Source organism: Notechis scutatus, chromosome 1, assembly GCF_049901735.1.
Source record: "Notechis scutatus isolate UNSWTSFEM ecotype Mainland chromosome 1, rNotScu1.2, whole genome shotgun sequence".
NCBI classification, from domain to species: domain Eukaryota; kingdom Metazoa; phylum Chordata; class Lepidosauria; order Squamata; family Elapidae; genus Notechis; species Notechis scutatus.
Genome location: NC_142009.1, coordinates 287051767 through 287065928, shown reverse-complemented (window position 1 = coordinate 287065928; position 14162 = coordinate 287051767). Strand labels below are relative to the sequence as shown.

At 35.6% G+C, this 14162-nt stretch overlaps 1 protein-coding gene and 1 long non-coding RNA gene across 13 annotated transcripts in view; one reads left to right on the top strand and one right to left on the bottom strand.

Annotated features, from left to right (window-relative positions):
* The window catches only part of LOC148133420 (uncharacterized), a 356457-nt gene extending 346746 nt beyond the window's left edge, over positions 1-9711 (top strand). Inside the window, exon 2 of the long non-coding RNA XR_015746769.1 lies at positions 9615-9711. This is a non-coding gene — a long non-coding RNA (uncharacterized LOC148133420). The remainder of the gene's footprint in view (positions 1-9614) is intronic.
* NPAS3 (neuronal PAS domain protein 3) overlaps positions 1-14162 on the bottom strand; it is a 783057-nt gene that overhangs the window by 622687 nt on the left and 146208 nt on the right. The gene's annotated exons all lie outside the window — the stretch shown is intronic.

The following is a 14162-nucleotide window of genomic DNA, read 5'->3' as shown; positions in this document are numbered from 1 at the left end:
TTTACATCATTTACTAAATGGGCAAGGATTAAGTATTGTTTTTGACAATACTTAAATTTAAGAAATAAAGTAGAAAATTAAATGTGATACATTTCTATAACTTGGTTTATACAGCCTAATTTCTTTCACAACTGCTTAATACTTGCGTGCAGAATTTACATCTAAAGTATCACGTTAACCATAGCTTAAAACACATAGTTCCTGAGATCTTCCTATATTCCTCTGAAATTGTATGCTATTCATCATTTTAAAAACTTATAAAAGGTTTTGAAAAATACAAATACTTTTATTGAAATGTAGCTGTGAGCTATGACGTAATCAGCTACAGAAGAAAATGAAGAATTTTCCCAATGTTCTTTCAATTGGTTTAAATAATATTGTAAAATGACGCTTCAAAGCCAACACATCTTAATATATAAGCCTTAAATGTTTCCAAACCTATGTTAATATAATCTTTCTATACACTGCATCTTAGTGGGAGCAAAATGTGTTTTCATTTTTATACTCCTGACAATAAGATTTGTCTAAGCACAATATTATCTTAAGGTCTTCTAGAAGTGAAGTAAGTCAACAGTCAGTATTAGCCTAAATCTATTTCAAAATGTTAACTTTGTTAACATGTACAATAAAATAGCCCAGCAATTTATTCCAATTTCCATTTATTAACTAAGTAGAAGACTGTGTTTCTAGGTACAGCTCCCTGCTATATTTATATTTATATGATAATAATATTTTATGGATCCAGAGGGGTAAGCAACTGTTCTGCAAGATGTTTGCTATTTTCTATTACAAGATTAATTTTGCAAGATTCCATGTATTCCAAGAGACGTGATATAAAGGATGTAAATGTATTATTATCAGTAGCAGCAGTAACAGCTTTGGCTAACATCTTGTGAATGTGGCCATCCAGACACTTTGCTGAATTTCTCCATTTAGAAGATGCAGAACAGTCTGCAGAGCTAAAAAACTATTTTATATCCCAACAGCAAAGGTAATCTAACAGGCCAAAAGAAAGAGAGGGAGGGAGACCTTACTATTTTTGGCACTTTAAACCTGTACTAGAGGCATTCAAAATAATGATAGAACTGCCAGTATTTACACACCATAATCGCACAGCTTTCATCACACCTGACAGACCAATCCAGATTTATAAAGAACTGAGAGGTAAATATAGACACAGGGATGCAAATATTTCTACTGGGCTATCCAGATGGGTGACCAGGACAATAAAAAGGGTTGTTTGCAGTAGACTGCAGACAGCACATTAGCTGTTTATGATAAAAACAAAGAAGAAACAATTTTCATCTTTCTAAAGGAAGTAAACCTTGAGATGAACCTGATTCCCCACTTCCAAAAAAATAGAAAGAAGAGAAATCCTTTCTGCCATGCTCAGCGTTTAAAAGATTGGTAAACTATTGAAGTACAGCTGAAACTAAAACTGGAGAGGTCACCATCCACAACACATTTATGTATATGACACAGCATGTATAGGTGTATGCATGTGCGTACATGAGTTTGTGTATAGATAGATATAAATGTATTTCACACTTGTTAAGTCAGAATTATTCTGACAGGACTTTGTGTTAGTGCTCTGGATAAGATATGATGAATGGTGTAGGGTTTTTTCCCCCTTTTTTGCATTGATATTGTAAAGTTACTAAATTCTTTTACATATTTTAAGAATCTAAACCATCATTGGTCATTTTACCAAAAAAGTGACTTATAACAGTTTTCAGACTTACAATGATTGCAGCATCCCCATCAGAGGTGGTATTCAGCAGGTTCTGGCCAGTTCTGGAGAACCAGTAGCGGAAATTTTGAGTAGTTTGGAGAACCGATAGCAGAAATTTTGAGTAATTCAGAGTACCAGAAAATACCACCTTTGACTGGCCCTGCCCCATCTATTCTCTGTCTCCCGAGTCCCAGCTGATTGGCTGGGTCTTCTTTTGTTGCTCTCCAAAGGAGAACAGAGCTGGAAAACAGGTTAGTGGGGTGGGGAGAGAATGGGAATTTTACAGTGTCCTTCCCCTGCTGCGCCCACCAAGCCTCACCCTGACCACCAAGCCACGCCCACAGAACCGGTAGTAAAAAAATTTGAATCCCACTACTGATCCCCATGGTAACATGATCAAAATTTGGACGCTTGGCAACTAGCATGTATTTATTGCACTGTCCTGGTGGTCACCATTTGTAACCTTTTGACAAACAAAGTCAATAGGGGAAGCCAGATTCATTTAACGACCACATGATTCACTTAACTGTCTCAAAAGACTGTAAAATGGGACAAAGCTCACTGAACAACTGCCTTTGAGGACTACTTGTACATGATCACCCATCATACAACAGTAGCTGTGAATGAAGTGCAAGATTAAAACAAGTTCCATGTACACAAATAACCCATGATGACCCAAATTAACAAGAAACCCCAATCACAAAAAGCCCACGTCAACACTAGGACCTGCCTAAACTCCCCTCCCTCTCCCATCAACAAGGTCTCTCAAGCCTTGGGAAATGCCCTGGGAAAGATTAATCAGAGGTGAACTCTGGTTCAAGAGACAGTCTCACTGAAAATATATGGACCATGAACTACATTATCTACTGGAGGGGTTTGGTGAAAGATGGGCAGCCATACCACACAAAGAGTGGGAAGCCACTATTTGAAAGACATCTTGCTCAGGTCATGTAAGAGCCCTTAAACTAAATGTGAAGTGGGCAGAAGACCAATACTAGAACTAACATCAAGGATAAAAGCCTGATCAAAAGTATCTGGGTAAATAATAAGAAAAAAAAAAAGAAACAATGATTCCACTATTATGGGTGTTCACTATGGCCATTTAACTAAGCAGGAAATATAGATGAAATCTTTGCAGATTAGTGTGGTTGAGGTATCCAGGAAACACCACAACTTCTTTCAGCTTTTCAGACATCAACTCTGAACAAAACTGCAAAAAATGGGAAATTAAAAAAATGTTGATGTGGTTTATAGACAGCTTCATCAAAAAAAAAGGCAGAGGAATAAACTGGGGAATTTGATATACTGGATTTAATATTTATTAGCAGGAAAGAAACATTCACTAACTCTTTCTTACTCTGTAGCACACCAACTCTGTAGATGAGAATCTACAAATCAGACTTCATGGATAATGAGTAACTTCTTCCTCTTTAGGACATAAAGGAGTCCTTGACATATGACCCCAGTTGGGACTGAAACTTCTACTGCTAAGAATGTGGTTGTTAAGTGAGTCCTTACATGACTGCCTTAAATTTTATAAACTTTTAGCCAAAGTTGCTAAGTAAACCACTGTTTCTAAGTAAGCATCTGATACCTGGACACTGCAACTATCATAAATACACACCATTTGTCAAGAACCTGAATTGCAATCATGTAACTGCAATAGTCATAAGTGTAAGGACTGGCTGTAAGTCTCCTTTTTAAGCACTGTTGCAACTTTGAACAACTGCTAAATGAATGGTTATCATTTGAGGGCTATCCTTACAATAAACCCTTGAGATAATGGAGTAATAGGAAGAAGAGATGTTTGTTAAAATCAGATGTTTGCTATAAATGAATCAGATGTTTACTATAAATTAATTTTACACATACATGTAATATTATATCAAGCGTGATTTTGCATATGCATAGAAAACAAAATTGGTCTCTTATTTGTTACATCAAAATCCATTAAACCGAGCTCTTTTAAATGTATGTGCATGTCTCTCAGAACACTGCATCCTTCATTTTTTTCTGCCAACATTTCTAAAAACCATAGATCAAGTGCTTGTTCAGTAATTTAAATCGGCTGGGGTAAATGACTTTTTGTAAAGAATATTTGAAATTTATACTAATTATGCTAATACTCTTTGTCCCCTTTAACTCTTTTTGTTAGCATGACCTATTTCCCTGAGGGATAATAAGTTTTTTAAAAATCTTATTTTAGTGCATCAGACCAAGGGCCAAAGTGCTGCTGTTTTATGGAATTTCCTCAAGTCAGATTAAAAAATAAATTAAATTCAAAGAAGTATTTTGCCTCAAAAACTAAGAAGTCCACTCTGATGCTTCCAAGTACTTCATTTGGAGATAACATCTTCATTACACTAGATGAGCTGACAAAAAATGTAGAAGACAATAGAAGACAGCTGAAAACCTTCAAAATGTCCTAATGGAGATTGGCCACACTAAGCCTTTGGTAAGTAGCATGAACAACTTTTGCTTTGTAAAGCAGCCCAAAAATTAAATATTGATCAAGACAATATGTGCAGGATTTCATAGACACTCAGGGTATGATAACTTAGAATGCTTAAACTCAAAGATATGACTTCATGCACTTAGAACATGCTTTCAAGCAAAAAAAAGCATGGTATGGTTAAGTACAATATTAGTTTCAATTGTTATTTAAAGGTTAGACATAAACTGGTGAAGCTTTAATATGCATAAGAACATATACATACTATTCTTGCTGATAATAAATATTTTAACATACATACTTCCATATTAGATAAGCTAACCCAATATGCAAATTGCATGTTGCAGTTTCTTTGATTATGCTTTTGTTTCATTATATTTACCTGTAAGTCACTGACCAACACTGCTTGTACTGTCACCTGAAATACATACTGTGGCCTTCAGAATATAAACCTCAAGCTATTGTAAACTTGCTACTTCATGAAGTGACAGAAACATTAAAAGTACAGGGAATGCTATCCCATCATACTGGCAACCAGCTTCAAAACAAGTTTTATATGATTTGTCCAATGATTCTATGATTCAAGGTTAAGTAACAGTGCAAATAAAATCTGGATATAAAAAAGAAGCCAAATAAACAGAAGGAAAAGAGGGAACTATTTTATATGAAAATGTTTATATATTAATTAAACTTATATGCTGCTAAATTAAAAAAAAACAATTCCTGGTGGTCAATGAAATATATCAGATGTAAACAATCCCAATGTACAGTAATAAAAGTAATAAAAATAATAAAACATAGGATAAAGCTAAGATAGAAGCATAAAATATGAGCACTGGGAACAAATACTACAGTATTTATGTAACAAAATACATTTTCTGGCATCAGTACGATCTCAGTAGCATTATCCAATAGGAATACCCACAGTGACTCTCAAAATCATTTTTGGAACTTTGATAAGATAAAAAATGTTAGTTTAAAGAGGATTACCATTAAAGTCCTGGCATTTGTATGCTTAGGATCATCTCCAAGCAGAGTTTACTAGGGCGTTATCAATCAACAGTGCTTATGTGCAACAGCAATCATCACTTTCATGCTGAAGCTGGCCAAACTGAAAAGCCACAGGCCTGGCAGAGAATTCTGAAACTTGGCCACAGCATATCCTAATAAGTGAATTAAATATTTCAGAAACCACAGTAAACAATACAATTCAGATAGGTTGTGTATTAAGCTGGGGGGAACCCATCAAATAGAGGGAGCTCTTTTTCCTGTTTAACAGACTTTTAACAGATCTTTCAGATAAAAAGAGAGAAAGAGAATAAAAATACAACATTCCAGAATAAGTGGTCCTGAATTTAATAAGTGATTAATTGGTTAAATAGATCTTCACATTTACCACCCTAATCCATCTACACCATTAACATTTACTGTTTTATAATAGTATAAAATATATGGTCTAACTAGTTTTAAGTCAACATGATTCAAATCAATCCAAGATCATGGTGTTTCTGAGTAGCAAGGATCACTTGAAGTCTTTAATGTGTTTGAGGGGAATGCATGTAAACATGGCACGCTCTGCATCTATGTCAATTAAAACAGGATTCTCATAATCACCTTTCTAAAGTGAAAATAAATACGCTTGGTTTTGTAACTGACAGTGCCACTTATAATAGTTCTTTTTCCCCTCCAGGTTAGTTTGCTGAATCACCAAGACTTGATTTAGTATGTAGGAAGTATACCTGAGAGATATACGATTGGTGGTGTAGCAGTTTAATCATAAACAGATATTAGAAATCTAACTTTATCTTATGGCTGGAGTAATGCCACACCTTACAAAACTGCAATGCTGATCAGCATGCCATGTTTCAAGCTATTTTGCTGTTAATTGGTTTTAATATTAAATATCATCATTTTATTTCTTCTTAACTAACAACAAATTTATATAATGAATCAGTAGTAGTCCATAGAAATTTCCACAGAATTCCAAAAAAATGTGGAATACTATTCATTTCCCTGGCAAGATAGTAATCTGCATGTTCTTTGTTTCACGTTCATCCAGCCATATCTTTTGTTTAAAGAAAATTGCTAGCAGATGAAGAATGAAGGTGGCAACACCTGATCCTTGTTTTCATGCAGATGTTAAAGAAATATTATATTCATGTAGTCAAAATATTTTACAGAGACACATACACACATAATATCCATGTATTCTTTTTACTAAATGAGTAATTAATTGTAATAATTAAAATTACTTCTTATAATAAAACCCAATAAAATGTACACTTTAGAAAGAAGGGGAAAAAGATTGCAATAACAAATGTTTAAAACTGACCCAGTTAGGACTTAGATAGTGCAGGATAGTCAGCCTATATGTCACAGCCTTTTTCATTTTCAAAGCTTTGTAAGGAATGCAAATGTCCTAGACCTGTTCTTCAAACCAGAGTTCTCCAACCTTGACAATTTTAAGCCTGGAGGACTTCAACTCCCAGAATTCTTCAGCCACCATTGCTGGCTCAAAAATTCTGGGAGCTGAAGTTCACTAGGCTTAAAGTTGCCAAGGATGGAGATCCCCTGCTTCAAACTAATGCAGCATTAACACACCAACCACAATCCAATTGGCAAAGTAGTTCAACATGCATTTGTTTAAACAAAGCTTTCACAAACAAACTGCCAAGGAATGAAGAGACAAGCAGTCAACTGTATTCTGTTGTCTTTATACATGACAAAGCCATGACTGTGAATCTGAGAAGAGCCCAACTCCCATTGTTGGGTGGCTGTTTATCTGCTGCTATTCTCTTTTTGCAGATTCCAAAATGTTTGTTACAGATGCAGATCCTTGGCCTTTATACATAACTGAGTTTTCAGACTAGTATGCATTAAAATTCCCTTTATCATTTTTCAATGGACAACATGCTACATAATTATCAAAAGTAATTAGCAATGCACTGTTTTTTAAAACAAGTTATCCTCCCTGAAAACAAAAGAACAAAAGCAATAAAAATGGGGACTTTATATGTTTGATTTTTATCTGTCCATTATTTCTTTATAAGTAACCAAAAGCAGCAAATATGCATAGTACTCCTTTGGTGAAGTTAGCACAAAACTAAAGGAGGCAAGCTTTGAGCATTAAAAATTGCCCTCCATAGAATGGGATACTGGACTTATCAGGAAGGGGTTTTTTTTCCTTCAGAGAGGACTTGAGTCATTCTGAAAATAGGATGTATCAGATGTATAGTCTCTTACGGATAGACTCCTATTTTTAGCCCACCCACCCTCTCCTTTCTGGGAACCATTTATGTACCATTGTCATGTCAAGGGAAGTTTTGAATTAGGCATAACAATTAATTTTATGGTAATTAAAAATGATGTGAAATACGGCTTCCGGTTTTGCCAGGCTTCGGTGGCGGCGGGGTTTCGCGATCTCCGCGATCCCTGTTGCGCTAGCCGTCTTGGTGCCTCCGATTCCGATGGGTCTGGAGGATAAGGCTGCCCCGTAGAGGCAGCCGAAGATAGGGGGGACCCAGACAGGGGTTTGGGGTTTTCGCAGACCCCTTACCCACCCAGCATAACCCCCTTTTCTCAAGGCGGTGGAGCGGCGGTCAGCAATGGCCGCCACAAAGAAGCCGGCAGCTGGACAAGATTGTGCTGGAGGAAGGAGGAGAAAGTTTTGAAGCGAAAGTTTTTTGGCTGAACTGGGACTATAAGATACATTAAATATCCTGAAAATCCTGATTTTTTGAAAGATACTTTGTTTCCAGAAGAGATTTATAAGCGGCGAGTGAAAGTGCTGAAAGAGAAAGTTTACTCTCCTTCCATACGGAATTAATAAATGGACATTGAAAATCCTGCTATTTTATAGAAGGTAAAAATTTAAAGCTTTTTGTTACAAGTGGGAAGGGAGAGGACAAAAGAATAATTTATATTAAGATTTTGTTGGAGGAGATGCCTGGAAGATTTTGAGATTGGAAGTTAATCGCAATAAGACTTTAAAATACAGATTGGGTTTTTTTTCTCCCTTTCCAATTGATATTACCCCAGGAAGAAAAAGTGTGAAGAACTTTGTGCTCTGTTTGGATTGTTTGATGACTTTGGGATTTTGGGGAATTGTTCCAAGCTTTGAATTATCTTGGTTCTTTTAAGAAGAAGAAGAAGAGAAAAAAGAAGAAGAAAAGGTTTATAATGGCTTTATCTGTTGATGAACTGAGAGAGGAATATGGTAAAATAAAGAAAGAAGGTAAAGACGGTGTGAGAGAAATTTTTCGCTTTTTAGAAATGGCGCTTGCCACTTATCAGCAAACACAACAATTGATGGAGGAAGCAGAAGCAGAAGCAGAAGCAGAAGCAGAAGCAGAAGCAGAAGCAGAAGCAGAAGAAGAAGAAGAAGAAGAAGAAGAAGAAGAAGAAGAAGAAGAAGAAGAAGAAGAAGAAGCCATCTTTAACGAGTCTACAAAGTTGATTAAGAAAGGAAGGAGAAAGAGAGGAAGGAAAAAGGACATAAGACTTAAAAAAACATCCAAGAAAGAGAAAAATAAGATGCAAAATCAATACAATGTTAGAAAGCAAAAGAAAAGAGAAATACAACAGAGAGGGGAAGCTAAGGGGGGTAAAAAGACCAGATGGGATAAGATAGGAAGGAAGAAGGGGGAAAAAAGCCACAAAGGTATGAAACAAGATGTGAAAAATAAATTTTTTTTTAGGGATAAAGGGTAATGCATAATTTTGTTTCAAAAGGATTCTGCAAGGTATATAAGATAGTATTGTAGTATTTGTATTAGAAATAGAAAATTAGAATTTTATAAGACTTAAGTAAAGATTAAAACATTAAAGGTTTAATAATGATAGATTTTAAGATTTAATAAAATATTAAAAGGAATGTTTAAAATATTTAGTTTAAGTATAGAGTTTAATTGACTATTGTGTGGATGTTAGTAAATAGATAATTGGAATGTTATGAGATTTAATGTTTAATTATATATTTAATTACTTTATGGATTTACTATTTTTTTTCTTTTTTAAAAAACTTAGTAGGTAGAATGTACTAAGCAGAATCAGATAGGGAACTAGGTGTTACCTTAAATGTTAATTTAGGGGAGCGATGGAAAGGCATCATACTTCGATTAGTGATTTCAGGAGAAATCTTTTTTTTTCTACTATAGGGAATGAGATAAATGGATAATTGGAAAAGAATGGACAAAAGATACAAATATAATGATTTAAATTAAGATGAAATAAATAAAATAGAATTAAGAAGAGTGGAAAGCAGGGAGAAGTTATAATGAAGATATAGAAGGGTAAATAAGATAGGTAATGGCATATAAGTTGAACATGAATTTAATTGAAGTCCATACAAAGAGAGGTAATCTGGGGCCAAGCTACTTTTTAAAAAGAAGTTTTATGTTTTTGTGTTTTGTGTGTGTATGTCCGTTTGAGATTTAATAAAACCTTGGAGGAAAGCGAGAGGAGAATAATTGTAAACAAGACAGAGGGAAATATGAATATGATGAGTATAAAATGGATAAATATAGAAGAAATGTAATTGAATAAGAGCAAAGAGAAATAATGAGAAATCTGCTAAAAGATATTTAAGTGGAAATGGGATATATCAGAATTATATTGTATAAAACAATGTTTTATCTGCCTTGTAAAAATTTATAATGGAAAGAGGTTTAATGTCTTTAATGTCTAATGATGCTTTGTTTGTCTTTAAAATTAATAAAATTTGTTTAAAAAAAATATGATGTGAAATACATGTTTCTCAGGAGCATTAGAGTTGATCGCAGCTGACTAGCTGAACACCTTAGTCATGAGAACTACAATACCTTATAGGCTAAGTATTTCATCAGTCTTAAAGGAAAGGACTAGAACCATTTGTGAAATACAGAGATTTTGTCAAGGATCACATACAGGTAATCCTTGACCTATGACCAGAATTGAGCCCAAAATTTCTGTTGTTAAGTGAGACATTAAGTGAATTTTCCCCCATGTTATGACCTTTCTTGATACAGTTGTTAAGTGAATCATTGCAATTGATAAGTTAGTAACCCCGTTGTTAAATGAATCTGGATTTTGCATTGACTTTGCTTATAAGAAGGTTATAAAAGGTAATCTCATGCCCTTTGAACACAGCAATCGTCATAAATATGAATCAACTGCCCGGCATCTGATTTTTTTTTAAAATTTCTAAAATAAAGTTTATTTAAGTTTCATATATTTAAAACATTTAAAAAGAAACAAACATATAAACATATACATATATACATTTTGCAGCAGGTATTGAGCATTGGTTACACTTTTCTTTTACTTTTTTTCTTTTACCCCATAACATTGACGTAATCTACCTTGTTACAATACCTTCCTCGTTCTTTTAATGTTTTAATTTGACAGAATACTTTATGATTAAATGCACGTCCTTCATAGTTTCATAATTTATTCAGTTGTCAAATGTTTTTCTTTAATTCTTTTTCTTTAACCATTCGTACCAACAGTTCCAAACTTTGTAGTATTTTGCTGTTTTTTAGTAATTTGGTTAGGCTGTCCATCTCTGCACACTCGTGAATTTTTTTAATGAGCATCTCCTCTGAAGGGACAATAGACAGTTTCCAATTTTGAGCATAGCTTATTCTGGCTGCCGTTGTAATGTGCAAGATTAAATAATGATATTTTTTTCTATTTTTGAGGCTATCATACCCAGCAAAAAGGTTTCGGGTTCAAGTTTTACATCTTCTTTAGTTATATTTAGAATCCAATTTTTGATATTTTGCCAAAACTTCTGAGCATATGGACATGTCCACCACATATGAAAGTATGTTCCCTGGATGCAGTTACACTTCCAACAATTTGGAGGGAGGTTCGGGAATATCTTAGTCTTGTGGTGTGCCAACGATACACCATTTTATAGAGATTCTCTTTGTATGAGGCTGACATAGTTAGTTTGTAATTTATTTCCCAAATATGTTCCCACTTATCTAATTCAATGCTGTGGCCCACATTTTTTGCCCAAATTATCATACACTCCTTGACTGTTTCTTCTTTTAATTTATAATCAATAGATATTTATATATTTTACGAATCAATTTCCTTTCCTCTCCATGCCAAATCTTATCTAATTCTTGGTAGGTCATATTAAAACCAAATTGTTCTTTATCTTTTTTGTAATGCGTTTGTATCTGCGCATAGGGCCACCATGCTATCTCTTTTCCTTGAATTTGTATTTGATTCCTACCCTTTAACTCTCTGGTTTGATATAATAGATCTTTATATTTTACAATATTATCAAAATCTAAAACGTTTGGATGTGTAACTGCCTCTATTGTAGATAACCACAGTGGGACCTTATAGTAATGTACTTTTTTTATCTTTTCCCAAATATTTAATAACACACTCCTTATGTAATGCGTTTGAAAGTACAAGTGGTGTTTACTCTTTCCATCCCACATAAATGCGTGCCATCCAAGTTGGAGATCAAAGCCCTCTAATATTAAGATCCTTTTATTTATCAAATTAACCCAGTCTTTGAGCCAGGTTGCTATCGCAGCATAGTAGTATGTTTCGAAATCTGGAAGACCAAAGCCTCCTTTTTTTCTATCGTCCTGAAATAATTTATATTTTATTCTGGGTTTTTTCCCCTGCCATATAAATTTGGATATGTTTATTCAGTTCTTCAAAAAAGCTTTGACTGCCACCATCTGAAATAAAAATAACAATTTTGGCAGGCTATTCATTTTTACTATTGCAATATGGCCTAATAGACATACCGTGTTTCTCACAAAATAAGGGTGGGCCTTATTTTTTTTGACCCCTGAAAACACGGCTAGGCCGTCTTTTCGGGGGTGACTTAATTTCCTCCCCCACCAAGAGCAGCCCATATGCACGTACCTTGCCGCGAGGCAGCTTCTATCGGCCGACGAAAGCTCCCCGAAGGCAGAGTCCCCAGCTGTTTCGGGGCGAGGCGTTGCTGCCTGTGTCCCCTCACCTTTAAGCAGTCTCTTTCGGGCGATGGAGCTCCCCAAGTGCAGTCACCAGCCACATCTATCGGCTGGTAGAAGCGGCCTCGGGGCAAGTGCACACACACACTCCCTCGCCGTGAGGCCGCTTCTACCAGCCGATAGATGTGGCTGGTGACTGCACTTGGGGAGCTTCCATCACCCGAAAGAGACTGCCTAAAGGCGAGGGGACACGGGCAGCCACTCCTCACCCTGAAGCAGCTGGAGACTCTGCCTTCAAGGGAGCTTTGGTCTGCTGATAGAAGCGGCCTCACGGCGAGGGGAGTGTGTGTGTGTGCGCTCACCCCGAGGCTGCTTCTACCGGCCAATCGATTGGCTGGTGACTGCATTTGGGAAGCTTCCATCACCCAAGAGACTGCCTAAAGGCGAGGGGACACGGGCAGCCATGCCACACCCTGAAGTGGTTGGGGACTCTGCCTTCAGGGAGCTTCTATTGGCTATCGGGGTATTCTAGCCTAGGCTACCTGCAGGGCACTCCTTAAGGCAAGTTTTCTCCCCATCCCCCCACCCTTCCCCCCCATTTCTCTTCACCTCGTGTAGTTCTAACAAACGATGTGAGAAATGGCGGGGAAACGCATGGTTTAAATAGGCCTAAATTTTGGGGGCGGGGCTAAATTTCACCTCATGCCTAGAAATCATGCTGGGCCTTCCTAATGGTAGAGGCCATATTGTTGGAGAAACACGGTATTTGTAATTTAGCCCAATTATCTAAGACTTTAAATATTTGAATTATTAATTTATCATAATTATCTTTTTTAATTGATGAGCACCTCTCAGCCATATCCCCAGATATTTTACTTTATTTACTACCTGTATCCCTAATGTCTTTGTTAGTTCTTCCTTTTGTTCATTTGTACAGTTTTTTGTTATCACTTTTGTTTATTCTTTATTAATTTTTAACCTTGCCGCCTTTCCATATTGTTCTATTTCTTTCATCAAAATGGGTGTCGTTTCCAGGGGATCTTCCACTATAAATGCCCATATCATCAGCAAATGCTTGAAGTTTGTACTCCTCTTTTTTAACTTTTAACCCCCTGATCTCTTGATTTTGTCGGATTTGTACCAGTAGTATCTCTTCTGCTAATATATAAAGTAGGTGATCCAAGGGGCATCCTTGTCTTGCACCCTTATTTATCTTTATATTATCTGTATTTTCCCTATTTATTAATATTGTTGCAGTTTGGGTATTATATATCGTTTTAATGAATCCTAAAAAAAATTCACCAAATTTCATGCCTGTCAATTGTTTAATAAAAAAATTCCAATTCAAATTGTCAAAAGCTTTCTGAGTGTCTAAAAACATCAGTGCCATTGTTTTAGTTGTGTGTACTTCATAGAATTCTAAAACATCCATAATTATTCTTGTAGTTGTCTTCATTTGTCTATATGGCAGAAACCCATTCTGGTCAGTATGAATAATCCTACTTGATATTTTCTTTAATCTTTCCACCAATATTGTGGCCAAAATCTTGTAATCTACATTTAAAAGTGATATTGGCCTATAATTTTGAATTTTTTGTGGGTCTGATTGCTCTTTGTGAGTAAGGGTTATATATGCTTCGGTCCATGACTTTGGTATATTAGCACTATCCAAGGCTTCATTATATAAGTCTGTCATTAACTCCTCCAATAACTCTTGAAACTCCTTATAGAATTCAAACGGAATTCCATCCGGGCCAGGGTTTTATTTGGTTTTTGGGCTCCAATTGCCTTTCTAATTTCTTCTGTCGATATTTATCAAATTAAAGTTTCTTTTCCCCAGTCCTTTCTTCCAATCTTTCAATGCGTCAAAAGTTCTTTTCCAAGTTTTACACTCTTAATTGTCATTTCGTTTTCCTATACCACTTAACCACTTTCACTTCTCTTTCTTTCCCCACTTCTCAAATAAATGGACAATAAGTTTCTATAGTTCACTCTCACCCTTCGTCTCCTCGGGTTTCACGATTCCATTAGTCAGCATAAATCTCTGCCATTT